At 35.8% G+C, this 27671-nt stretch overlaps 1 protein-coding gene and 1 long non-coding RNA gene across 2 annotated transcripts in view; one reads left to right on the top strand and one right to left on the bottom strand.

The window, feature by feature from the left end:
- The window catches only part of LOC149223838 (putative proline transporter 2), a 288800-nt gene that overhangs the window by 237599 nt on the left and 23530 nt on the right, over positions 1-27671 (top strand). The gene's annotated exons all lie outside the window — the stretch shown is intronic.
- Positions 20602-22312, bottom strand: LOC149223839 (uncharacterized). Its single transcript, XR_016248994.1, has 3 exons — positions 22284-22312; positions 21310-21402; positions 20602-21087 (listed from the first exon to the last, which is right to left on the bottom strand). It is a non-coding gene; the product is annotated as an uncharacterized LOC149223839 (long non-coding RNA).

Raw genomic sequence — 27671 nt, forward strand, 5'->3', positions numbered from 1 at the left:
AGCATTGATGACAGAAAAAGGCCAGTGGGAGTCAGGGAAAAGTTTAAGCACGGAAGTTTATCTTGAGTTTAGAAACCTTGGCGAATCTTACTAGTCCCTAATATGTAAATTATAATTTTTTGGTGATATTTTTGTAGAAGTACTTAGATTTACAATGATTTTATATTAGTCGATATAATATTTTAGCGATTTTTAAGGTAAATAATCGTGTACTATAAAATTTGGATAAATCATTTTAGAAAAAAATGGAAATTGATGAATCTTTTTTTTTTGGAAAAAGTATGTAAAATTAGCCCACCTATGAATATTAGCCCCTAAAATTTTCCATGGTGGGAGTGCATTTTTCTCATGAGATCTCCTTATGTCTTGGTCAAGTAGAAAGCAATCATCGTTTTCTATTTCTAGAGATGAAGCCAAATATATAGTAGCAATAGAGAGTTGTACCCAAGTTCTCTGGATGAAATAAACTTTGCTTGACATCAAAGTATAATATGATTAGCCAATTGCCATTTTCTGTCACAACGCTAGTGCAATAAATATCTCAATAAATCATGTCATGCACTTAAAAAAAAAACGAACATTCCAATAAAGCCTCATTTCCTCAAAGAACAAGTCATCGAGCATAATTTCAAGATGGATTACATTGGCACTATAAAATAGATTGCTAACATCTTAACCAAATCACTACCCAGAGTAACCTTTGAATATCTCAGGAAGGAGTTGGGAGTGATCTCTCCTTTATCTAAGTAAAGGAAGCACAAACTTAAAGGGAGCACCCTTTGCTATTTATGTCAAAGTGGGAGAGAATGCAGTAAGGGGGAGAAGTTGACAAGAAGTATGGAGAGAATATAGACAAGGGGAGCATCTATTATAAGGAGCATATATCAAATTATTTTCATCAATAACAAAGTGGGGTATTGTTGAAAATTTTTGGTATTGATGTCAAAGGATTTCCAAATGAAAGAGAAACTTACATAGTCAAATAGCATATTGCGAGACCTTCCCAATGATATATGGCATGCCTTTTAGATACCATATATTTGAATGCATCTTTACTCTAATTAACTAGCTCAAATGGGAGCATAATATATATGTTTGGAAATATTATTCCAATCCCTTTCCAACTATATATGGCACTCCCTCCAAATCATCATGGTTGAGGGGAATTTTTTTGAATATTCATTGTACATTATTCTAGTTGCACAAGTCAGTTGAGCCAGTCGACAAGTTGACCTAGTCTAGAGCCCAAATGCATTATAAATAACTACGAGAAGGAGCATTTCTATCCACTCGTTCAAGCAAATAAATTTTTTTCTAAGGAAAGGAAGGAGCGGATTATATATTCAAACCTCATGAACCAAAGGGAAAAGAAGTGAAGCTGAGTTCTAGCCAAGTTGGATGATTTTTTGGGGATATATTTGTTTCCCTATGCTATAAAGGGTTTTGGGCACCATTTTTGGGAAGGTTTTTGGTTCTCGCTTGAATGAGGCTGAATTTTTTTGTGGATGAGGAAAAATTATAGCTTAATCTAGAGGAATAGTTTCATCCCTGTTGGATACATGTTTCAACACTGTTGGAAGAGTTTCATCTCTAGTGGAGGCTAATTTTCAGCCCTGCTGGAGGCCGATTTTCATCCATGTTGGTGGCTAGGTTTTAGCCTTGTTAGAATCTTTTTTTAGCCCTATTGAAGGACAATTTATAGAAATATTAGAGTTTGAGTTGTAGTCTTGGTTAGAGGATGATTTATAGACCTATTGGAAGTTGAGTCTTGGTTGGAGGCCAAATTCTAAACTAAGTTGTGTACAAGTTTCTAGGGGGGCATAATTTCTTTGAATAGATTCCAATCCTATATATTTTCTCTTGAACAAATATAATTTGGTGCTTATTCATGATTGGTGTTGTCATCCTCTTAACAGGTTAGAACCTATAATATTTGTAAGTTGGTTCTTACAGAGGATTGGTGTCCTCACAAGTGGTGGTAATAAATTGAATATTTTTTAAAAAGAATTCAAGTGTTTCTTCTTCAAGTTTGGATTTTCACTTTAATCTCTTTGTTCATGCATAATGTTGATAATTGATTATGTGATGATATTTAGGTTTAAGATTAATTGTTAAAAGTAATGAATTATTGATTCACCCTCCCCCGCCAGTATTTCCAATAAAGAGAATGCCATGTTAGCCCCTGTTACTCATGGAAAATGGGATATCCACTTGGGGAATATCAAAAAGAATCTAGAAGGGTCAATTTGTAACTCATGTTGAGGGTTGAATAGGTCAAATCTAACCCCTAGTTGGCTATTGGGTTGTGTTATAATTTCCGCTAGGAGGAAAAGGGGTTTCATTATATTTGTTTGTTACATAGTATAGCAGAGTATCCAAGAGTGGATATAGAGAGAGAAAAAAGAGGGAATTTATATTCTATGTCATCCCACAAGCCACAAGTCTTAATTAACTCCATAGAGAGTTCCTTCTCCTTTGTATTTGCATTATTTCCATTCCAAACAAAAGAGAGCAAAGAAACCTCACGTTCCAGTTTGGTTTTTTCCCAAAAGTGTTTTCTCTCAAAATGGTTTCCTAATGCATATCTTTGTGTTAATTGTGATTGGTGTGTATTTGTATGTTTTTGTTCTCTATTTTCCACATTTTATCCATTGCATGCATAAACAACAAAATTAGTAATGATATATCTAGAATCTAAAGGAATTAATTGTTCATAGTATAGTTTTGGTTTATTTTAATACATTTGTTTCGATGAACTATCCAATGGAATGTCCATGAAAATTTACAAATCAAATATCATAGTATTACAATAATTTTCTATTCAATCATCTCCCTTGGGTCAAATTATTAGTATTAGTTTGGAAGGAAACCATGCCATAAGGCAAGTTGTATGTTTTTTATAAATAGGTTATTTTCCTATAGGTTGAACACCTTAAGCAACTACTCAACCATCAAAGAGGGAAACAATCCACAACCCTAGCCAACACAATCACTTGAGGTAATCTATCAATTAAAAAGGGAAATATTTTCCATATGAGTTTCTCACAATCGATCAGCAACAAATGATCCTCCATGCTCTTTAAATAGATATCATGGAAAAATTTAGTGATAAGCCATTGATCTATATAGACATTAGTATCAAGTAGAAGATGAACCAATGGATCACTTTATGTATAGAACATATTGTAGTTTTCAAATTAGATAACTACAAATGCATACTAATGTACTCTAAGAAAAAATAATAAGAAAACATGATTAATCTAAGTATACATTAGAACAAGTTGATCTTAACTAACTCCTAAGTGTCGAAAAATCCTAACATCCCCATTTAAGAAGAACTTAAGATAAGATTGAAGGATTTACAAAGGTGACATGATAGGAAAAGGAAAAGTTATTAGAGCTTATCCCCCTTAATGAAAACTTCACAACTTCTAACATAGATTAAAGTTTGGAAAACTTTACTTCTATTAGAGAGTTTGTGGAAATGTGTGCATCTTTAAGGAATAATAGCACCTTAAGAAGCAAACCTTGAATAATATTTTTGATGGAGTGCATGTTTCACTCAATGTGTTTGTTGCATTGATTTTGAATTGGATCTCTAGTGAGCTTGCCATTACACTTTGATTGTCACATCAAAGTGTATTTGGATGCTACCACTAGAATCCAAACTTCTGAAAGGATTTATTGAACCCACAAGGTTTCTTGACTTGCATTAGCTATTGCTTGATAGTTTTATTTTTCTAAAGAGAGAAAGAGCTTATTGCTTCTTACAATCCTAGGTGATGGGTATAGTACCAAGACTAGAAACACAACCTATAATCATTTTCAATTCCTCAGGGTAACATCCTAATCAAAATTAGTAAAACCAACCAACGAAGGAGTCCCTCCTAAATTGTAATGTATCCCAAACAGAATTGTTCCTTGGTATATTAAAGTATCATTTTTCCTACTTTCTAATGGCTCTCATATATGTTTTCATATACCAAGCAACAACACCAATATGAAAGGAAATATTAGGATGGGTATGAGTCAATACAAAAGGTTATCAACTGACAATAAAAAGAAGTGTATGCTTAAGTTGTAGTATATATGGTAGAAAGTTTGACTCCCTACTAGAGAGGGGATATGGGGCTAGTTTACAATATTTCATGCCAAAGCAATGAATAAGGTCACAAGAATACATACACTAGGAAATGGAAATTCCTTCCTTGGTGCACAATACTTGGAGACAAAGGAAATAAACAAGTTTCATTAGTTCATCATTTTAAAATTCCTCTCAACGTTGGATTTAAAATGGCTTAAAAGTTTTCATTTATTACCAATGAGAATAATGTCATAAACATATAGAATATTATCATGAGATGGTTATCTACTTTCCTAGTATAGACATGGCAGTGAAAATGGAATCTAGAAACCCATGAACTATAATCTATCCTCAATTGAGTTGTACCTTGGATATATCGAAGCACCATTTTTATACTTAATAATGGATATCATGATTTTTTTATATACCAAGAAATAACACCAATATCAAAGGAAATATTAGGATGGGTATGAGTCAAATACAAAAGGTTACCAAATAACTAACAATACAAAGAAGTGCATGCTTCAGGTGTAGTATATATGGTAGCATGTTTGACCCCATACTAGAATGGAGATGGGGATGATTTACAATCCTTCATGTAAAATCAATAAATAAGGTCACATGTATGCATACACTAGGAAAGGAAAATTCCTTCCTTGGTTCACAATGTTTGGAGACAAAGGAAATAATACAAATATCATAAGTTCATCATTTCAAAATTCCTCTTTAGGTTGGATTTCACATGGTTTAAAATTTTTTATTTACTACCAATGATAATAAGGTCATCAACATAAATAATAGTATTATGATATGGTTATCTAATTTTGTTGGTACAGACTTTGCAGTAAAAATGACATGTTGAAAATATGATGTCAATAAAAATGTTATCATTTTGGCATACTAAACTTGAGGATATTTCTTAAGACCCTACATAGATCCTTAAAGCAATAAACAAAGCTAGAGTCACTTTGAACATAGCCAAGATGTTTTTCCATGTAAATTTCTTCTTGCAAATCCCCATGCAAGAGGGAGGATTTAACATCCATCTTATTGACCTCCTATTTATGTGAAGCAAAAAGGGTTAGAATAAGGAGTATGGGATTCATTTTGGCTATAGTGTCAAAGGTTTCATCATAGTCAATACCTTCAACTTGAGAAAATCCTATGGAAACTAACCAAACCTCATGTCTTTCAACACTTCAATTTCTTCTATATTTAGTTTTATACACCCATATGTCAATTTTTTTTCCTTTCAAAAGAGGTACAAGGTCCTGAGTATCATTTTCCATCAAGGAATGATATTCTTCATTCATTAATATGTCCCAATTTGGATGGCCAAAAGCTTCCGAAAATTTTTCTAGATCATGAATCTTTGAAAATTCATAGTCCAAATATTGTATATTTTGGCCATTTTGGGGCATAATTTCTAGTTATTTTTACCCAAAATCTAATAGGGATTCATTAGAATCATGAGTTTGAGTTATGAAATATGCACAATCCAAGTGATATATGAGTTTTCAAGGTTTTCATGGCACTAAATCTATTTATGCATTTAAATTTCAACAAAAAAACATTATTTCGATAAAAACATTATTGTTAGATTCCGATAAAAAAATCCAAAACGTAGAAGAGTTAAATTACGTCCTTTGAAAACTGAGCCAAAAGAGAGGGGGATTTTTGTTGTTATGATTTTTTATTATGCTAATATATAATATCACTAGTAATATCACCATCAATTGATCACTAGGAAGCAGTGGTGTTGATGTGAGTTCATAGTCAACATATCCAACTAGAAGGAAGGTGAAAATGCAGAGACCAACTTTTATCCTCAATATCATCATTTGAATAAGAAAATATATTTGTATCACTAACAAAATAGTTAGTAAGTAAATTCATATAAATGTCAAAGATGGCTTATAGGTTGAAAATGGAACAAACATCAAATTATGCTCATAAGCCAAGAGATTTTCATCAAACTTAACATGTCTCCTAATAGGAATTTCATTGGAATGAAGTTGAAGAAGCATATAACTTTTAGGTTGTAATGCTTTTCTTTCCTCATCAAGAATGTGATCCCATGCTTCACTATGAAACATGCATAAGTGGCTTACATCTAGTTTTATTTTACTCCATGCTACTTTTGATGTTATACCTTTCAAATCCTTTATGGATATGCAATTAATGCATTATGCCAAAAAATTAGGACTTGTTCCCTTAGGTTAGATCATACAATTTTTTATATCATTTAATGTGTGATTGTTTCTCTCATCAACAGCATTTTGATATGACATATATGGAACAATATGTTCCATCTAAATGCCCCATGTAGTGTTGTAAGTTATAAGTTTGTTGTTAACATATTCAACTCCATTATTTTCTCTTAACTTATATAGTCGATGTCTAGATTGATTTTCTACAAGGGCCTTGTAGGCAAAAAGCATATCAAAAACCTCACTCTTGTATTTTAAGAAATAAACCCAAGTGTGTCTAGAGAAGAGATTAATCAAAGTTAAGTACTTGAAACTGGAGAAATAATCATAAGAAAGAGGAAAACACAAATCACTATGAAAAAGTTATAAAGGGGTCATTGCATGCAAAGAGGCATGTTTATCAAATTTTTCTGAGTAATGTTTTCCAAGAACATGGCCAACAAAATTGTCCCCATGAATTTTTCTAAGAAAACTATTAAAACTATAACCAATAATGTTTTCCAAGAAAACAGTTGACACAAATACCAAATTTCAAGAAACAAAAGGGAGACTATCCACCATAATGTAATTGTGTAGCTATTGTAAGGAGTGATATTTAGATAACCAAACCGCTTGTGCCAAAGTTTTCTCAATTGAATTCTATGAACAATAAAAATTGATGGAAAATATGATAACCCAAAATTGTCAAATCTATACAACCTAATAATATCATCAATAATTTTAATTGCTAGGATATGCTCAGGATATTTTAAATCCTTGATTACAATTTAGTGAGTTAAAAGCACTCTTTTTTATGTTCACTTGAATAAGTGATATGATATATTGATAGAATATTACATGAGACTTAGAACACATAATATGTCATTAAATGACCATCATCTTGCTAAACTATTCTTGACCCTAGAACACTAAGAGATATATCATCACCAACAAATATTTGCTTGGTATTAGATTCATTAAGAGAAAAAAAATATTCCTTTATCCTTAGCCATATGATAAGATGCTTCAAAATAAATAAGTCGCTCATTAAAAGAAGAAGTAAATGTTGCATTGAATGAAACTCCAAAAGTAGAAAGTGTGTATCCATGAGAAGAAGAATTAGAAGAAGACTAATCAAGATTGATGTTGTGCTTATTCATTGTTAGTTCTAATGCTTCCATCTTTTTAAAGAATTCGGCTTCCAAATGACCATCTCATATATAAAATTACAATGTTTCCCAGTATTCTTACTTTTGATTTAGTTCCTTAGCCTTTACTAGGAGTAGAAACTAGTTGAGAGGGTTTCGGACCCTTGTTTAACTCATTTTGAAGATGTTGCTTCTTTGGATGCTTAGATTTATAATTATATTGTGCTAGTAAAGCTTTTTTAGATGTACTTGTAGTGATAATCACTCCAAGATTCAAGAGATTATCTTGCTTTCTAACGAAAGAATCACAAAAATCTTCAAGAGTGGGTGTTTTGTAATCAACCCTTAAAGCTTATTTAATGGAGTGAAAAGTAGATAATAAAAAAAATAGAATAGGCACTAACAAGCTTATCAAGAATAACATATATACATTGGTCACCCTTGATTGGTAGATTACATTCTTCAAGTAAAAGTCTAATTGTTTTAAACTTCGATAGATAATCTTAATTGCAAGAGGAATATCTAATATTTAAAACAATAAGTTGGCCTTCAAACTAGTGGGCTTAAATCTCATTGTGTTTATGAAATATAATTTCTAGTTTTATCGAGGCTTCATCCAATTTTTGAACTCTTTGAAGGTGAAAGCATAAATCACTAAAGATGAAATTATGATCAATCCATGTGCTTGGTCAAATTTCTTATCCCATATGGCTTTAATTAAGGCATGAATGGGGTTACTTATTTTCCCAATGTAATCTAGCAAAGGCATTTACTTTATAGTACATCCTTCATATGGGATTTCCATGAGAATTTATTTGAACTAGTAAAAAAAATATTAGGATTATAAATATTAGAATATGTAAGTGAAATGAATTCAAAATAATAAGTTAATTATATAGATGGAAAGATCTCAAGGAAAAAAAAAGGTAGTTTAAAATAATCAACACTAAAAATGAACTCTAAATGTTAAGGTTATGTTTTTTTAAAGAGAGGCATAAAATGTAACCAAAGTGTCATGTTGCAAGTACAATTTGGTCCTTATGGTGATGGTGCACAATGAGATTGCTAAGTTAAAAAAATATCCCTGCCTTCTCTAATTTTTTCCTATAAAGTCACCTTTACAAATAAGTTAATTTAAGTGAAATAAACATGCCTATTGAGCTCATGGCAAGCCAAAATAAGGTGATATCCCGAACATAGCTAGAGTTGTTTGAAAGGTTATGTAGAATTTGTACATCCATACATACATATATATATATATATATATATATATATATATATATATATATATATATATTTTTTTTTTTTTTTTTATTTCTTTTTTCAAATGGGTCTATCTTGATTGGTTGTGGAATGAAGTGTTATCTTCCCCACCCAAATTCTATTCTAGTAAATGACATATTGAGCTCATAATGAGTATATTGCTATAACAACTTTGGGCTTTGTTGTTGACCTAGCCTTGTGCTCTGAAGAGTCTAGGGTTAACCACGAGTACCACATTTGCAACAAGAGGAAGTGCCTAAGGATTCCCCAAGATATGTTACCTAAAAATGGGTGTCTATGTCATATATCTATAAATTTATAATTAAAAAAATTTATGGTTCACTTTAACAATTTTTTTCTCTCTAAAAGGATTTGTTTTAATGTTAGAAAACAATTTGTACACAAAAAGGCGTTAATAAAACAACTAGGTTTTTAATTAATTTAGTTTAAAAATAATTGAAAACAATATTTTTTACTTCAAAATTGTAGAAAAAATATACATTATCATGCTCCGTGTAAACTATGTTCATAGAAAAATACAAAGAAACAAAAATATTTTACACCAAAATTATTGTAGAATCATTTTCTATAATGTGCAAATAAAAGTGGATTTAAACTATTAAAAGACAATAAAAAATTTTAAATACATGTGAAAATATAACAAGATGTGCTACAATTTATCTTTTATTACATATTGAAATTCTCAATGTAAATATAATTTTTTATGTCTTATAGTAAAAAAAACCTATAAATATTACATTTTTAATTGCCAAAAAGACAATAGAAATGGTGACATATCGATGGGATTACCAAGGAATTGATAAATATAGATTTTCTGTTTTTTCTATACCTTTTACCAAATTGTATATAGTATATTTCCTAAATTGATCACCATGATACCTTGCATTATGACCATTATTGTTTTCTATATACATATCTACACTTGAGTCTCCCAACCTCTATCATGGTTGGTCCTAAGACCCAAAATTAATTATTCATCTAAAGATATTTAATTCATGCTAGATGTGTATAACTCAACAAAACTATGGACTTCCACCCTCAAACAAAGATTCAAACTTAAGTTGTCATTGGAATCCTTATTTACCTCCCATGCATGCACAACCAAACACATCATTGCACATGAGACACAAATCTATCTTTCATTCACTATAACTATCAAAATATTATCCATAGCTCTACATGTTGCAAATCTATGTTATATCTAACTATATTTCTCCAAACTTTGTTACCCCATAGACAATGCACTTTAGATACCCTCAAAATTAACAACTTGATAAGAGGTCAAAGAGCAATTTAAAGAAGGACGATTCTTTCAAAGAGTCCAATAAATCTATCAGCAAGAATAATAATTTTTACTCAACAATGAAAAAAGAAGCATTGACATGGAGTAGAACATAACCATTATCAATTCAAAATCAATGATAAAGTATACAATTACCAAAAGAAAAAAGAAAAGAAAAAAAGATTCACAAACCTTCATCAAATGAACAAACCACTTTGGAATGGTCCATAAAACTTCATTCAAGAAATAAGGTATCATGCATTTGTTCTCTACATAACACCTTATGTGGAATGCATCTCTAAATGATGTTCAATATTGAACTTCTCAAGCCTTTTCATCCAATTTTAATCGAACTTTTGATAATATCACAAGAATATATAGCCCAATAGTAGTCAATGCCATAAACAATGTACAAATCATGAAAACTAGGCAAGTTGTCATTACGTATATGATTGTCAAATATGGATTAAAAATGGTATAAAACATATCAAAGAGGTAGTTTCTACACTAGTTTCCCAACTTTGCAACCATTTGAAAATGTTAGGATGGATTGAATAAGTACAATGATTTTGGGATGTGATCATCAAAACATGGTTTCAAGCAACGACAACAAAAAAACATATTAAAGTGTTAGTATCACTATGTATAAGAACAATAAAAAAAATAAAGAATTAAAAATAGATTTCTATGAGACAAAGATAATGGTGTTTGATGTATGTTTAAGGGTTTGCTAAAGGAAAAGTTCAAATATTGTAGCGAAATAGTTTCCTAGTGAAATTTGGTGTTGAAGGAATCCAGTAAACACTAGAATGAATTAGATATTAGAAAAATAGTAAGTGTGAAAGTCAATAATGATGTTATATTTTCCAATAAGATCTTGGTTCACTAGTAAGGTTAACAAAGAATTGAGTTATTCACTTAGATTATGTTCCTATTGTGTTTTCCCACTTACACTACATGTTAACAAGGATGAAGCTAAGTCTAGGTTCAAAAAAAAATTGGCAAAAAGATACAACCCTCATACTTGGAATCTAAGTTGAAGGAATTCCAGTGTAGCCCCTTAAGACATATATGAAATCACTTCTACCCAAAAAAGAATTTTCAAAGAAATTCTATGTGATGTGGTGTATTCCCCTAGGTGAGTTGGGTGAATTTGGGAAGACATTTTCAATTTGGCTTTGAAATCATGCAATTAAGTTCAAAGTAGTAAAGTGGTTCAACGTGACACTTTTCATATGGCTTTGTAATTGTAGAAAATTTCTACAAATCCTGCTTCGATACCATGTAGAAAATCTACTATAGGTTAACCCGATAATGCAATATAAATCAAAGCAGAATACTATAACCTACTTCTACTCTCAATTTGCAGAAGCTTAAAGATCAAGCTAAACAATATAACCAGAAGAAGAAGAATCAATGCACAATACACATGAAAATACTTTGGGGAAAGCCTTAGCTAAAAACCCTACTATCTGTATTATCATAAAAGGCGGAAATACATAAGAATTATACAAAGCCTTAGCTCTCACAACTAGCCAACTCTCAGTACAATCCTCACCAATGCTCACAGGCAATCTAGGCTACTCTCCAGCCTTCTTCTCTGCCCTCCAAGCTCCTATTTCCTTGCATTGTTCCTTTGCGATGATTCACCTTCAACCAAGTGGAACACTCTAATCTCACACACTATCAAAACTGCGCAATCCTCAAGGAATGATTCCTTGATTGCATGCATGAGTTTTCTTTATAAGAAAACACATGCAACTGATAGTACACTATCCTTGACTTTAATCTCAACTGGGTCTTTCTCATAATAGACATGCATGAGTTTCTGATGACGGAATCTTCAGTTAATTGGAGTACACTAGTTGAGTGCATGCATGCATCAACTGACTGTTAACTCTCTATTAGTTCCTCAAACAATTTGGAACTAATTTAACCGGACTTAACTTAGTAAACTGAGTTAACTAATTACAACTCAAATATAACTCAATATTATCTCCTTAATTTAAGGGATAACTCTTGCATGAATTTAGAAAGACTTCTAACTTGAATTTCTCCAACTAATTAAGTCAAAATAACTTAATTAATTATTTCCAAGTAGTTGTTAAGACTAAATTCGATTTTAATTCAAAATTTAATTCAAGGACAAATTAAATTGGAATATTCTTGTTTCCACATTTCAACACTCCCTCTCAACAAGAAAGGGATTATCTACCACCCCGATCCTATCTCTATGGAACTCGAATTTACACTTTGACAATGCCTTTGTCAAAATGCCAGCGTCTTGCTCCTTTGTCGAAATATACTGCAGCAACATGATCCTCCCATCATCAGCAGCTTGCTTTACCTTGTAAATCCAACAAGACCTCACAATAAACTTGTTCTCCAATCTCGGAACCACGTCCCAAACACTGTTACGAACTATGGAGTCATATTCCTCCACCATAGCATCAACCCAAATTGGCTACTGCACTACTTCCTCAAAGGAAGATGGCTCGGTCTCAACATATTCCCAAGCAAGGGCCATGTATCCAGTGTATATCTCAGGTGACCTCCTCTATCTGTGCTGAGAAGATGGTGCTCCCACATTCTCTCTCGCATCATCCAACAATCTGTCAGCTTCTCTTGTGCGCTTCCATCCATCTCTGGAACTCTGCTTGAGTGGATGTCTCCACTCCTAGAACCTCTGCATGTGGCTACTCCACATTAGTTTGAGGCTCCTCCTCCTTAGGAACCAATAGTTCCTCCACAGCCTATAGTTTGAGCTTTCTCTCAAGGGAAACTCGCATGGCCTTCTGCTCATCAAAATTGAGATCTCTGTGAACCACTGTCCTCTGAGAGGTAGGCAAGTACACCCGATAGTTGTGAGGTGTATCAGTGTACCCCACAAATATCCACAACTCTATTGTCGGCTCAAGCTTCTTTTGTGCATCCTTTGTCCCAAGGCAATATACCGATGAGCCAAAGATCTTGAAGTGACACACATCTGGTCTCTTACTAGAGAAAGATTCCTCTGGTGTCTTCATCCCAAGTATGTGATGCGAGCTTCTATTCTACAAATAGACCGTTGTTTTGCATGCCTCAACCCACAAGTGAAGTGGTAGGCCTTGGTCATGCAGCATTTCCCGTGCTTCCCCTACAATAGTTTCGTTCTTCCTCTCAGCCACCCCATTCTGTTGTGGGTTATGAGGTGCCATCAACTCTCGTTTAATTCCTTTCGCCACATAGAAGTCCTTAAAATCTTGAGAGACATATTCTCCACCGTTGTCGCTTCTCAAGACCTTGATCTTCTTCCTTGACTCTTTCTTGACCAAAGCTTTGAACTCACAAAACTTTGTGAAAGTTTGGTCCTTCTTCTACATGAAATAAATCCAGCATTTACGAGAATAGTCATCAATGAAAATCACATAATACCTTTGCTTCGCTATGGATGCTGTCAAGAATGGTCCACAAAAATCAGTATGAACTCGCTCTAAGATAGCCTCTGCTCAACTGTCTCGATCATGAAAGGAAGACTTGGTGTACTTTCCCAAGGTACAACGTTTGCATGTGTCAACTTGCTCAAGTTTACCTTTGGGAAGTATTGTAGATATTTGTTGCATTATCTTCAAAGCCCCATGATGCAAATGGCCCAACCGCTTGTGTCACAACTCGCTAATGTCTTGGCTTTGCACCAATTCTTCTATCATACTCAATGTTGCACAATCATCTACCCCTAGTTTATAGATATTCTTCACCCGAATCCCTATCCTCTTGGTTTGACCCGTGGCTATGTGTCTTAGGAACACCTTTCCTTTATTGAAGACGACATCGTAGCCTTTTTCCTCCAACATCGCAACCGATACCAAGTTCTTCTTCAGTCCAGGCACATACTTCACATCTATCAAGATGAGAGGAGCTCCATGCTTCCTGAAAAGAAACTGTGCCCACTCCTGAAACACTATACCTTCTGTCATCAACCATGTCTATGTGCATCTTGAGGTCTTTCTCCTCCAAGGCACTGAATAAAATTTTATCACCGGTCATGTGGAATGAGGCCCCACTGTCAAGATACCAGATGCAACCCATCATCGATGACACCATGCATGTGATGAGGGTAAAGTCCATTTCAAACTAAGAGGCTAATGCCTCACCTTCCGATCCTTCCGAGGATCCCTTCTTGGACTTCTTTGATGGGCAATTAGTCGCAAAATGTCCCATCTCGTGACAATTAAAGCATATTAATTTAGACATGTCACCCTTATTTCTTCCATGAGAAGAATTTGATTTGGAATGGGGAGTCTTCCCCTCCCCTTTCCTTGCCTTACTTGATAAGGCCAGATTTTATTCATCATCATCCTTGGATGAAGAACCATCTCGTGTGCTCCTCCTAATCTCCTCCTGCATGAGATCCGACCACAGTCGTTCCCAATCCGACAGTTTCTCCCTTCCATTCATAGCTTCCTAGTATCTATTCCAACTCTTTGGAAGGCCAAGGAGAGTGAGGCTCAGCATATCATCATCAGTAATAGTTATTCCCACACTGCCAAGCTCATCTCTACAGGTGGTGAGCTTGTTCAGATATCTGGAAATAGTATCTCCCTTCTCCATCTTGATTCTTCGAAGCTTATCCTTGAGCGACAATTTCCTCTAGTCGTTATTGTTCTAGTAGAGGACCTTCAATGTCTTCCACATTGAATATGGAGTATCCTTCCCATGGAGACTCGAGATAATATGGTCTTGAACTCCCTCAAGGATGATCTGTCTCACTTTCGCCACACACTTCTTCCACTCAGCCAACTCTTGTGCATTAGTTGAAGCTGGATTTAGGATTTATTGATCAATGAATTCCTTCAAGCCATTGTCTTATAATACAGGCTCCATTCTATCTTTCCATGCTATGTAATTTGAGCTACCTTCCAAGGCATACTCGAGTCTCAAGCCATAGAATTCCATTGGCCAACCTTGAAGTATGATATGAATTTGATTTTCACCTGCAACCCCAAACTTCAAACTTCGAATTCTCTTCTCAGTATACTATTCACATCTCTAATACCATGTAGAAAATTTCTACAAGTCCTGTAGGTTAACCCGATAATGCAATATAAATCGAAGCAGAATACTATAACCTACTTCTACTATCAATTTGCAGAAGCTTAAATATCGAGTTGAACAACATAACCAGAAGAAGAAGAATCAATGCACAATACACATGAAAATACTTTGAGGACAGCCTCAGCTAAAAACCCCACTATCTGTATTATCATACAAGGTGGAAATATATAAGAATTATACAAATCCTTAGCTTTCATAGCTAGCCAGCTCTCAGTACAATCCTCACCAATGCTCACAGGAAATCTACGCTACTCTCCAGCCTTCCTCTCTGCCCTCCAAGCTCCTATTTCCTTGTGTTGTTCCTCTGGGATGATTCACCTTCAACCAAGTGGAACACTCTAATATCACACACTGTCAGAACTGCACAATCCTCAAGGAATGATTCCTTGAATACATGCATGAGTTTTCTTTATAAGAAAACACATGCAACTGATAATACATTGTCCTTGACTTTAATCTCAACTGGGTCTTTCTCAGAATAGACATGCATGAGTTTCTGATGAGGGAATCTTCAGTTAACTAGAGTACACTAGTTGAGTGCATGCATGCATCAATTGACTGTTAACTCTCTATTAGTTCCTCAAACAGTTTGGAACTAATTTAACTGGACCTAACTCAGTAAACTGAGTTAACTAATTACAACTCAAATATAACTCAATCTTATCTCGTTAATTTAAGGGATAACTCTTGCATGACTTCAGAAATACTTCTAACTTGAATTTCTCCAACTAATTAAGTCAAAATAACTTAATTAATTATTTCCAAGTAGTTGTTAATACTAAATTCGATTTTAATTCACAATTTAATTCAAGGACAAATTAAATTGGAATATTCTTGTTTCCACATTTCAAAACTCCCTCTCAACAAGAAACGGATTATTTGCCACACCGATCATGTCTATATGGAACTCGAAATTACATTTTAACAATGTCTTTGTCAGAATGTCAGCATCTTGCTCCTCTGTCAAAATATATTGTAGCAACATGATCCTCCCATCATCAACAGCTTGCTTTACCTTTTAAAGCCAACAGGAACTCACAATTGACTTGTTCTCCGGTCTCGGAACCACATCCCAAACACTGTTACAAACTATGGAGTCATACTACTCCACCATAGCATCAACCCAAATCAGCTGCTGCACTACTTCCTCAGAGAAAGATGGCTCGGTCTCAACACATTCCCCAGCAAGGGCCATGTATCCACTATACCTCTCAAGTGACCTCCTCTGTCTACGCTGAGAAGATGGTGCTCCCGCATTCTCTCTCACATCCTCCAACAATCTGTCAGCTTCTCTTGTGCGCTTCCATCCATCTCTGGAAGACTCTGCTTGATTGGATGTCTCCACTCCTAGAACCTTTGCATGAAGCTGCTCCACATCAGTCTGAGGCTCCTCCTCCTTAGGAACCAACAGTTCCTCCACAGCCTGTAGTTGGAGCTCCCTCTCAAGGGAAACTCGCATGGTCTTCTGCTCATCAAAATTGAGATCTCTGTGAACCACTGTCCTCCAACAGGTAGGCAAGTACACTCGATAGTTGTGAGGTGTATCAGTGTACCCCACAAATATCCCTAACTCTGCCATCAACTCAAGATTCTTTCGTGCATCCTTTGTCCCACAGCAATATACCGATGAGCCAAAGATCCTGAAGTGACCCACTTCTAGTCTCTTACCAGAGAAAGATTCCTCTAGTGTCTTCATCCCAAGTATGTGATGTGAGCTTCTATTATGCAAATAGATCGTTGTGTTGCATGTCTCAGCCCACAAGTGAAGTGGTAGGCCTTGGTCATGCAGCATTACCTATGCTGCCCCTACAATAGTTTTGTTCTTCCTCTCGGCCACCCCATTCTGCTGTGGGTTATGAAGTTTCGTCAACTCAAGTTTAATTCCTTCCGCTACACATAAGTCCTTAAACTCTTGAGATACATATTCTCGACCGTTGTCACTTCTCAAGGCCTTACTCTTCTTCCCTGACTCTTTCTCGACCAAAGCTTTGAACTCACAAAACTTTTTGAAAGCTTTGTCCTTCTTCTACATGAAATAAATCCAGCATTTACAAGAATAGTCATCAATGAAAATCACATAATACCTTTGCTTCGTTGTGGATGCCGTCGAGAATGGTCCACACAAATCAGTATGAACTCGCTCTAAGATAGCCTCTGCTCGACTGTCTCGATCATGAAAGGAAGACTTGGTGTACTTTCCCAAGGTACAACCTTTACATGTGTCAACTTGCTCAAGTTTACCTTTGGGAAGTCCTGTAGATATCTACTGCATTATCTTCAAAGCCCCATGATGAAAATGGCCCAACCGCCTGTGCCACAACTCACCAATGTCTTGGCTTTGCACTAATTCTGCTTTCGTACTCAATGCTGCACAATCATCTACCTCTAGTTTATAGATATTCTTCACCCGAATCCCTATCCTCTTGGTCTAACCCGTGGTTATGTGTCTTAGGAACACCTTTCCTTGACTGAAGACAACATAGCAGCCTTTGTCCTACAACATCGCGACTGATACCAAGTTCTTCTTCAGTCCAAGCACATACATCACATCTGTGAAGATGAGAGGATCTCCATGCTCCCTTTGAAAATAAACCGTGCCCATTCCTGAAACACTATACCTTCCGTCGTCACCCATATCTATGCGCACCTTGAGGTCTTTCTCCTCCAAGGTACTAAATAAACTTTTATCACCGGTCATGTGGAATGAGGCTCCACTGTCAAGATACCAGACACAACCCATCATCGATGACACCATGCATGCAATGAGGGTAAAGTCCATTTCGAACTGAGAGGCTAATGCCTCACCTTCCGATCCTTTTGAGGATCCCTTATTGAACTTCTTCGATGGGCAATTAGTCACATAATGTCCCATCTCGTGACAATTAAAGCATCTTACTTTAGACTTGTCGCCCTTCTTCCCTCTATGAGAAGAATTCGGTTTGGAATGGGAAACCTTCCCCTTCCCTTTCCTTGCCTTACTTGCTAAGCCAGATTTTCTTCATCTTCATCCTTGGATGAAGAACCATCTTGTGTGCTCCTCCGGATCTCCTCCTGCATGAGATCCGACCACAGTCGTTCCCAATCCGGCAGTTTCTCCCTTCCATTCACAGAGTCCTGGTAGCTATTCCAACTCTTTGGAAGGCCAAGGAGAGCGAGGCTCACCATATCATCATCAGAGGTAGTTATTCCCACACTGCCAAGCTAATATCTGCAGGTGGTGAGCTTGTTTAGATGTGTGGAAATAGTATCGGCCTTCTCCATCTTGATTCTTCGAAGGTTATCCTTGAGCGCCAATTTCCTCTGGTCGCTACTGTTCTGGTAGGTCCTTCAATGTCTTCCACATTGAATATGGAGTATCCTTCCCATGGAGACTCGAGATAATATGGTCTCAAACTCCCTTAAGGATGATCTGTCTCGCCTTCGCCACACACTTCTTCCACTCAGCCAACTCTTATGCATTAGTTGAAGCTGGATTTGGGATTTCTTGATCAATGAATTCATTCAAGCCATTGTCTTCTAATACAGCCTCCATTCTATCTTTCCATACTATGTAATTTGAGCTACCTTCCAAGGCATACTTAGGTCTCAAGCCATAGAATGCCATTAGTCAACCTTGAAGTATGATATGAATTCGATTTGCACCTACAATCCCGAACTTCAAAATTTGAATTCTCTTCTCAGTTTATTGTTCATAGCTCTGATACCATGTAGAAAATTTCTAGAAATCCTGCTCCGATACCATGTATAAAATCTGTTGTAGGTTAACCCGATAATGCAATATAAATCGAAGCAGAATACAATAACCTACTTCTACTATCAATTTGCGGAAGCTTAAAGATCGAGTTGAACAACATAACCAAAAGAAGAAGAATCAATGCACAATACACATGAAAATACTTTGGGGAAAGCCTCAACTAAAACCCCCATTATCTATATTATCATACAAGGTGGAAATACATAAGAATTATACAAAGCCTTAGCTCTCGGTAAAATCCTCACCGATGCTCACAGGCAATCTAGGATGCTCTCCAGCGTTCCTCTCTTCCCTCCAAGTTCTTAATTCCTTGTGTTGTTCCTCTGGGATGATTCACCTTCAACCAAGTGGAACACTCTAATCTCACACACTGTCAGAACTGTGCAATCCCCAAGGAATGATTCCTTAACTTCATGCATGAGTTTTATTTATAAGAAAACACATGCAACTAATAGTACATTGTCCTTGACTTTAATCTCAACTGGGTCTTTCTCAGAATAGACATGCATGAGTTTCTGATGAGGGAATCTTTAGTTAACTGGAGTACACTAGTTGAGTGCATGCATGCATCAACTGACTATTAACTCTCTATTAGTTCCTCAAATAGTTTGGAACTAATTTAACTGGACTTAACTCAGTAAACTGAGTTAACTAATTAAAACTCAAATATAACTCAATCTTATCTCCTTAATTTAAGGGATAACTCTTGCATGACTTTAGAAAGACTTCTAACTTGAATTTCTCCGACTAATTAAGTCAAAATTTCTTAATTAATTATTTCCAAATAGCTGTTAAGACTAAATTCGATTTTCATTCACAATTTAATTCAAAGACAAATTAAGTTGGAATATTCTTGTTGCCATATTTCAACAGTAATTAAGTTATTACTATGCATATGTTGTTTTAAAATGACATAACATAAAATTTCTTTGGGAAAACAATATAAGTAAATTCACTTTATTATCAAAATATTTACAACATTTTCTAGTTAATAAGAATGTAAAATTCATTTTATTTGTACTTGAAATTAACATTTACAAATTGGCTTGCTTTACCAGCATGTAGTTTGAGGAAAAAAAATGCAGTTAGACATAACCATTGCAATTTGTATATATTAATATAATACTATTAAGAAAATGTTACAAAGATTGTTCCTAATAATGTTGTAGGAAACTTTATTCAAAATGACATTCTAGGAGAAAAATACTATCCAAATGGTTACTACTTACTCCTTTATAGACAAATTCATTTTATTATTTAAAATAATATATATTATATAAATAAAATAATGTAGTATATAAATAGACAAATTCATTGTTAAAATTATATATATATATATATATATATATATATATATATATATATTCAAAATGGTGCAACATTTTATATATGTACATATTCTTTTTAAATCAAGTAAGTTCCTTTTATTGATCGGGGAAAGTTGAAATTTCTAGGTACACTTCGAAAAGGAGTGAAAACAAGGATGGCTGCGAAGCAGCTAGTCCCTGCACAGAGTTCTTTGTTGCCTTTGAATTCGTATACTATGTTTTGATGTTCAGAGATTGACCAGCAGCACTATATGCCGACAGTTTCCGAACTAGATGCTCCACAAAGAAATCTTTGGACATGGGCTGTCGTAGGCTTCAGTTTTTAAGAAGTGGTAGCAAGAGCTAAGAGCAAAATGCAGTTTCTGTATACCAGAAGTTTTAATTTAAACTTGCTAACATTTGACAATTAGATCATAATCCAAAGCCAATAATCGGGAGGCAGTAAGACATGAGCTGTCGTAGGCTTCAGTTTTTAAGAAGTGGTAGCAAGAGCTAAGAGCAAAATGCAGCTTCTGTATACCAGAAGTTTTAATTTAAACTTGTTAACATTTGACAATTAATTATCAAACAGTTCAAGTTTAAGTTGTAGCTCATAGACACACGTGTCTGTCACTAGTTTGAAATCTACCCAACAAAAAATTGAAGGCATGGAACATGAGCAGCGGCTTAAAAGGTTTTGAAGCCAACCTGTAGACCAACCGTCATATTCAACAGAGAAATTTTAAGTTGTAGCTCATAGACACACGTTTTTCAGATTAATTCACAACACGGCTTAATAAAAATAGCTAAGAGCAAAAGGTAGGCAAAGCCTTAATGACAAAACTATTTCACATTGCAGTCGAGCAGAGACGATAGACGCATAAAAAATGCGAGGTGCAGCGCCATGGCGGACCCAAATGCATATTTGAAGCTTGCGTTGTACACCTGTAACAGAGAAGGAAGCGGGGAAATAAGACAATGCGTAAGATAATGCAAAAGAGATTCTAACTCACAAATGAATATATTGTTTCAGTAATAGCAAACTGACATTGATTTTTGCTGCATCGAGTTGCTTTTCTTTGTTTTTCAGATTAATTCACAACACGGCTTAATAAAAATAGCTAAGAGCAAAATGTAGGCAAAGCCTTAATGACAAAACTATTTCACATTGCAGTCGAGCAGAGACGATAGACGCATAAAAAATGCGAGGTGCAGCGCCATGGTGGACCCAAATGCATATTTGAAGCCTGCGTTGTACATCTGTAACAGAGAAGGAAGCGGGGAAATAAGACAATGCGTAAGATAATGCAAAAGAGATGTTAATTTTTTTTTGGTTTCTTTTTTCTTTGTCTTTCGACTTTTGCGATGTCAATAATCAGAAGAGTCATGAGAATGCGATGTCAATAATCAGAAGAGTCATGAGAATAAGTGCTAAGAGAAACAATGCTGTGAGTTCAGTAAGTTGGCTTATGCTAATGGATTTCATGTTATGTGAAGCGGGGAGGTGTATGTGAATATCTAGGTGCAGAGGAGGTCAATTTATACAAAAGTTCAATGTGTTTGTAAGGTGGTTTTAAGTGTGAATGGAGCTAAAATACTTGAGGTGCAATTAAGTGGTCGATAAGACATGGGGAGCGAATGGCATGTGGAATGATGTATTTGGCGGCAGAAGTGATGTTTCTGACATCGGGCAATCTTGGTGGTAGATTGGGTGCGACAGGAGATCTATGTCAATATCTAAGTGCAGAAATAATCTTGAAGATCAGATTGGATCAGGCCAGTATTTAATGATGGGCATATCGATCTGACATGGGGAGCAAATGGCATATGGAATGATGGATGTGGCGGCAGTAATAAATGCGAAATTAGGTGCCCCTTTGAGTGTGCGGCGGTAGATTAAATATGATCAGTATTTAATGATGGGCATATCGATCTGACATGGGGAGCAAATGGCATATGGAATGATGGATGTGGCGGCAGTAGTAAATGCGAAATTAGGTGCCCCTTTGAGTCTGTGGCGGTAGATTAAATATGATCTGTAAGCATAAGCAAGTATACTCATTAATTCTTAGCAAGTTGAGAAGCAGGGTAGCTTAGAAAGGCAGAAATGATATGCCATACTCCAATTGTGCGACTCTCACCAAGTTTCTTTCCTTCTGCTTCTTGTTCCAACAAATATGATCTGTAAGCATAAGCAAGTATACTCATTAATTCTTAGCAAGTTGAGAAGCAGGGTAGCTTAGAAAGGCAGAAATGATATGCCATACTCCAATTGTGCGACTCTCACCAAGTTTCTTTCCTTCTGCTTCTTGTTCCAACAATGTGATTTCATCGCAAAATGCTACATAGCACACTTGAATTTCATCCACTTAAATCAGAACTACTCTGATTTGATAGCAAATCAGAATAACTTGAGAGTTATCATAAATCTTTTATCTTCAAGATCAATATCAAAGCCTCGACGTTCACTATAGAAACCACAGTGTACAGTTGTTGTCTCCTGTACCTAAACAGAAAACCAGTCCACAAAATTTAAATACAAGTGTTGAGATTAGGCACCGCAAAAAATTGTAAGTGTATTTAGTTATGCATATGACAAACCATGTAACAGTTTAGAACATCAGACTCACAATCAGTTAAAGTGTCATGCATCCAGCCAAGCATACGGAACAAATTGTTGAGCTAACATACTGTTGAATCAAAAGCAATATTTGGCCAAAGTTCAAACATTTGGGTCCCCACAAAAATCTCAGAAATATCTGGGCCGAAGGATTTCCACATGTTTAGGTGTGTTGCCAGCTTATGTGAAGCATCTCTACAGGCACCTACTTCATACACAGGAAATGCAAGTTAGATGTCTTTAGGCATGGTCTCAGCAAATTTATCACAAAATTCAGTTGTGTCTGAAATATCCCCACAACAATCAAGTCTGCATGTCAGATTTAGTGTTCCTATTATTATGACTGTTGATGATGAAATTACAATTTCTAAATGATTGCATAGATTCTGGTATGGTATGTATTCTGGGTGATAATATAGTAAGAGCAAGAAGCGAATCTAATGCAAAAGAAATAAAAAATTGCAGACACCGTGCTTTCTTGATTAACACCAAAACCTGGAAAGATTTATGGTTTGGCAAAGTCGGTCGGAGCTCTTGCAGACATGAATGGCCCAATTGGTGAAGTGCTAAAAGGGACAGAGCATGCAAATGGTCTGATTCTAGAAAGGATAACTAGTCCCTTAGGTGTGCTGCTTATAATTCTTGAATACCGACCAGATGCTCTGATTCAGGTAGCTTCATTAGCAATTCGAAGTGGAAATGGACTTCTTTTTAAAGAAGGCAAAGAAGCAGCTCACTCAAATACTATTTCTAATAGGCTGGTGTCAGAACTAAAGGAATCAACAAAAATTTAGTGCTCGGTCATACGGTTGGTGTCTATCATGTATATGTAGACAAACCAACTGATTTGGATATGGCAGTTTTGGCATCCTCTGGGGATTTGTTCGAGGGCACTAAAGCTTAAAGCAGCGCATAGAAGAATGGATAGATGTCCCTTTAATGCTCTGATCATCTTTTCAATAGTATATATGCAGATATTGCCAAACTTGTAGAGTGAGTCTGACTTACACTTGACTTGAGTATAGTCAAACTTGAAGGAGTAGGCTTAACTCTGCTTCTTCAAAAAGCACAGTCAAGCACGGGAGTTAACTAGGGCTAAAAAGAATATGACAACACTGCTACTGGAGTTCTTTAGAACATAACATACTAGTTTCAAGGATGAACTATATTCAAGTGCCCCAACCGTCAGTAGCAACACTTTTGTCCAGCTGACTAGTCAATTCTTTGTTCCAGATTAATATTAAAAAAATATGTAATACCTTGCAAAAATAAACAACTTGAATGCTACCACAATGTTGCAAGCATGCTCTCTCCCAATCCAGGAACGCTATAATGATTGTAACTGACTTTATTACACTGAAATGAGAATTCTTTGCTTAAGAAACAATAGGTCCACCAAAGCCGCACAGGACTAGCTCCTGGCCTGAAGTGGATGGAGTGACTCATTGACTGGGTGATCAGCCCATGCAGGGTGAAGCACACACCAGCCTGTTTGCACATAGAAACTGGCCCATGAGGGGTGAAACATGTTACTTTGGGGATTTGAACCTTGGTGAGAGGATTAACACTAACACTGGTTAACCATTGAACCATAGTCAGTTTTCCCATTAAAAATTCGGAAAAGGCATATGAGGTTTCAATGCGGCCTTTTGCAGTGGAAACTGCACTATCTTTCTAGGAGAAGCAGTGCTGGGCAGCACACAGAAAGCTGTAATGTTCTGCGGTCATTCATTCACATCTGAGGCATAAAATTTAGCTGCACCTTTTGCATAATTTCACCTCACCTTTGACTACTGATCTTTGTTGTTTGTATAATTCTGCTTGAATGTCATTTCAAAATGTGTAAACACAGAAAACGAACTGGGATTTGTAGGATAAGCAGAGACATAAGTTTGGCAATGAAAAATCAGTACTAGAAAGAAAAACTGACAAAGGAAATAGCATGACGTTGTATAAGAACAGATTCTCCTTAAAATAAGCTTTTTCTCAGTGTTCCAAGCAATTATTCATTTTGTCTTGATTCATGATATGTATATCCATGTATTTCTACGATAACCATATGCTTGACTTTCAGTTCACAAAAATAACATCTAAAATATAAGAAAATAAGAGCGAAGGAAAGCTTCAAGTTAAAATGGCTCTAACCTGATATGACCACCTTTGTGAGGACAAGTTTTCCATCTCAAAATGGGGCCCAATATTCTTTACCACAAACAACGAAATTCTGAGTAACTTGAGAGAAGTGTAACAGTAATAAGTAATTATACACCATCCATTTGTCGGTTGCTATATTAAACAACCAACAGTAAAACCTAATTATCAAACAGTTCAAGTTTAAGTTGTAGCTCATAGACACACGTGTCTGTCACTAGTTTGAAATCTACCCAACAAAAAATTGAAGGCATGGAACATGAGCAGCGGCTTAAAAGTTTTTGAAGCCAACCTGTAGACCAACCGTCATATTCAACAGAGAAATTTTAAGTTGTAGCTCATAGACACACGTGTCTGTCACTAGTTTGAAATCTACCCAACAAAAAATTGAAGGCATGGAACATGAGCAGCGGCTTAAAAGGTTTTGAAGCCAACCTGTAGACCAACCGTCATATTCAACAGAGAAATTTTGTTTGTTCCAACATTTAACTTAACACTATAGTCCTGACCATTAAAGATGACTCTCTCTTACTTGGTGGAAGTTCCCAACGGACGTAACAACAGGATCACCACCAACTAAAGCAGTCTAACAGAGCTTTATGGCTTTGTGTAATTCCTTAATATGGCCCCATTTTGGCTGTCTAATCAGCCTTGCCAAAGAGAAAGAGTCGAAAGCAACAGGTTGTCTTCAAAGGTCAGAATCCATTTCACTATTCACAAGGCTGGATATTGAAAGGAAAACGCAAGTTGCTTGCAATATACTTATGTTGTACTATTAGTGTGTTTTAAGTATCTATCTGTCAATATTGTTCCACAAGAAGAATGTTCTCTTATTAGGGGCACTGGGCCGAAGGATTTACACATGTTTAGGTGTGTTGCCAGCTTATGTGAAGCATCTCTACAGGCACCTACTTCATACACAGGAAATGCAAGATCAACTCTAGACATCTTGGGTCACTGGGGACTTTGTCTTTCTCCACCCAAAAACCCTTAACGATACTAAGATGCCATAAAATATCCATGCTTGGTAAAATTAGTATGATACAAGAAGCAGGAATAAAAGTAAAACCCAAAAGCAACAAGAGAGGTATTAGTGTGAATTGAACTTGCCAACGTAGCCAGAAAAAAAAGCATGAAAATGATTAACCTGAGTCCACAAAGTAGAATAGGGGTGTAAATAATCCATGACAGTAAGAAATTACCTCAAGAAAATAGGATGAATGTCACTTTGACAATGAGAGAAATCCAGTAAATGGCCACCTAGTTACACTCAACACCAACCGACATACTCAGTGCGTTTTTGCCGAAATCAGGAAAGGAAACTCAAATGAACAACTTGCCAAGTGAGAGTGAGATGTTAGGCCTCTCAAAGATGCCCCTAAATCCTCTGATGGATTTGGATATGTGTAACCTTTTGATAGAGTTGTTGGGCTTCTGATTCCAGTGCCATAGGATAGGCCATAGATGGCTTAGCTCGACCTATCATAATTGCTGCATTGGTTTTGCATACAATGCAGAACGAAAGCAATGTTTATCAACAAATGTGCACACCTCTATCAAACCCTTGAGGCAAAATGGGAACCCTCTTGTGTTTAGGAAGTTTGAGGAGAGCCAACAGACTATTAAGGTCATCCCATACAGGCATTTACGTTCACAAATCCTGAAGAGCCATGAAAATAGATGCCCCTAAATCCTCTGATGGATTTGGATATGTGTAACCTTTTGATAGAGTTGTTGGGCTTCTGATTCCAGTGCCATACGATAGGCCATAGATGGCTTAGCTCGACCTATCATAATTGGGCTTCTGATTCCAGTGCCATAGGATAGGCCATAGATGGCTTAGCTCGACCTATCATAATTGCTGCACTGGTTTTGCATACAATGCAGAACGAAAGCAATGTTTATCAACAAATGTGCACAACTCTATCAAACCCTTGAGGCAAAATGGGAACCCTCTTGTGTTTAGGAAGTTTGAGGAGAGCCAACAGACTATTAAGGAAGCATATCTCATGCTCAATACGTTGTTGAAAGCAAATCAAAATGCAAGATATGACACAGAACAGTGGGAGAGCCGCAAATTTCCCTAAGTTTTCATGTGCCTAAAGTTTTCTTACAAAACCACAAATTGCAAACGACACTTGGCATTTAGCTTTTTTTAATGGCAATAGTCATCTCAGGTCGTTCTCTTGCTTCCTAAACAACTATGCATGTCTACAGCGCATGTCTACAGCACTAATTTCATCCCATACAGGCATTTACGTTCACAAATCCTGAAGAGCCATGAAAATACCTTAACAAACAAAAGTACAATTATTGCATGTATGAACACTGATAACTAGCAGGGGGAACACGGCTGCCAAAGTGATAGTTGTTGTAGTTTGAAAAGGTATTATCAGACCAAGAACCTCTCAAAGATGCCCCTAAATCCTCTGATGGATTTGGAAATAAGAACATGCAAACAGCGGAGCGACCACAAACATCTAAAACCCATATATAAAACATAATCCAGCTTATGATATTCACTCACAAGCATAAAATCATGTAATAGTACAAAGATAAACTGCTTGCAAGATTAGAAAACATAAAGAGTACCTGGACCCGAAGCGAAATAACAAAGCCGCAAAGTAACGAAGTCGAAATAACAAAGCCGCAAAGTAACGACGAAATGATGTATGAGCTTATTATATAGCAAGAAAATCAGTTCCACGTAGCCCCGATGCTACATGCACAATGTCACCTGGAATGAAATGTGAACACA

The sequence above is a fragment of the Pinus tabuliformis genome, chromosome Q (genome assembly GCF_031772625.1).
Source record: "Pinus tabuliformis cultivar Carrire ecotype Pingquan chromosome Q, CPIR1, whole genome shotgun sequence".
Lineage (NCBI taxonomy): Eukaryota > Viridiplantae > Streptophyta > Pinopsida > Pinales > Pinaceae > Pinus > Pinus tabuliformis.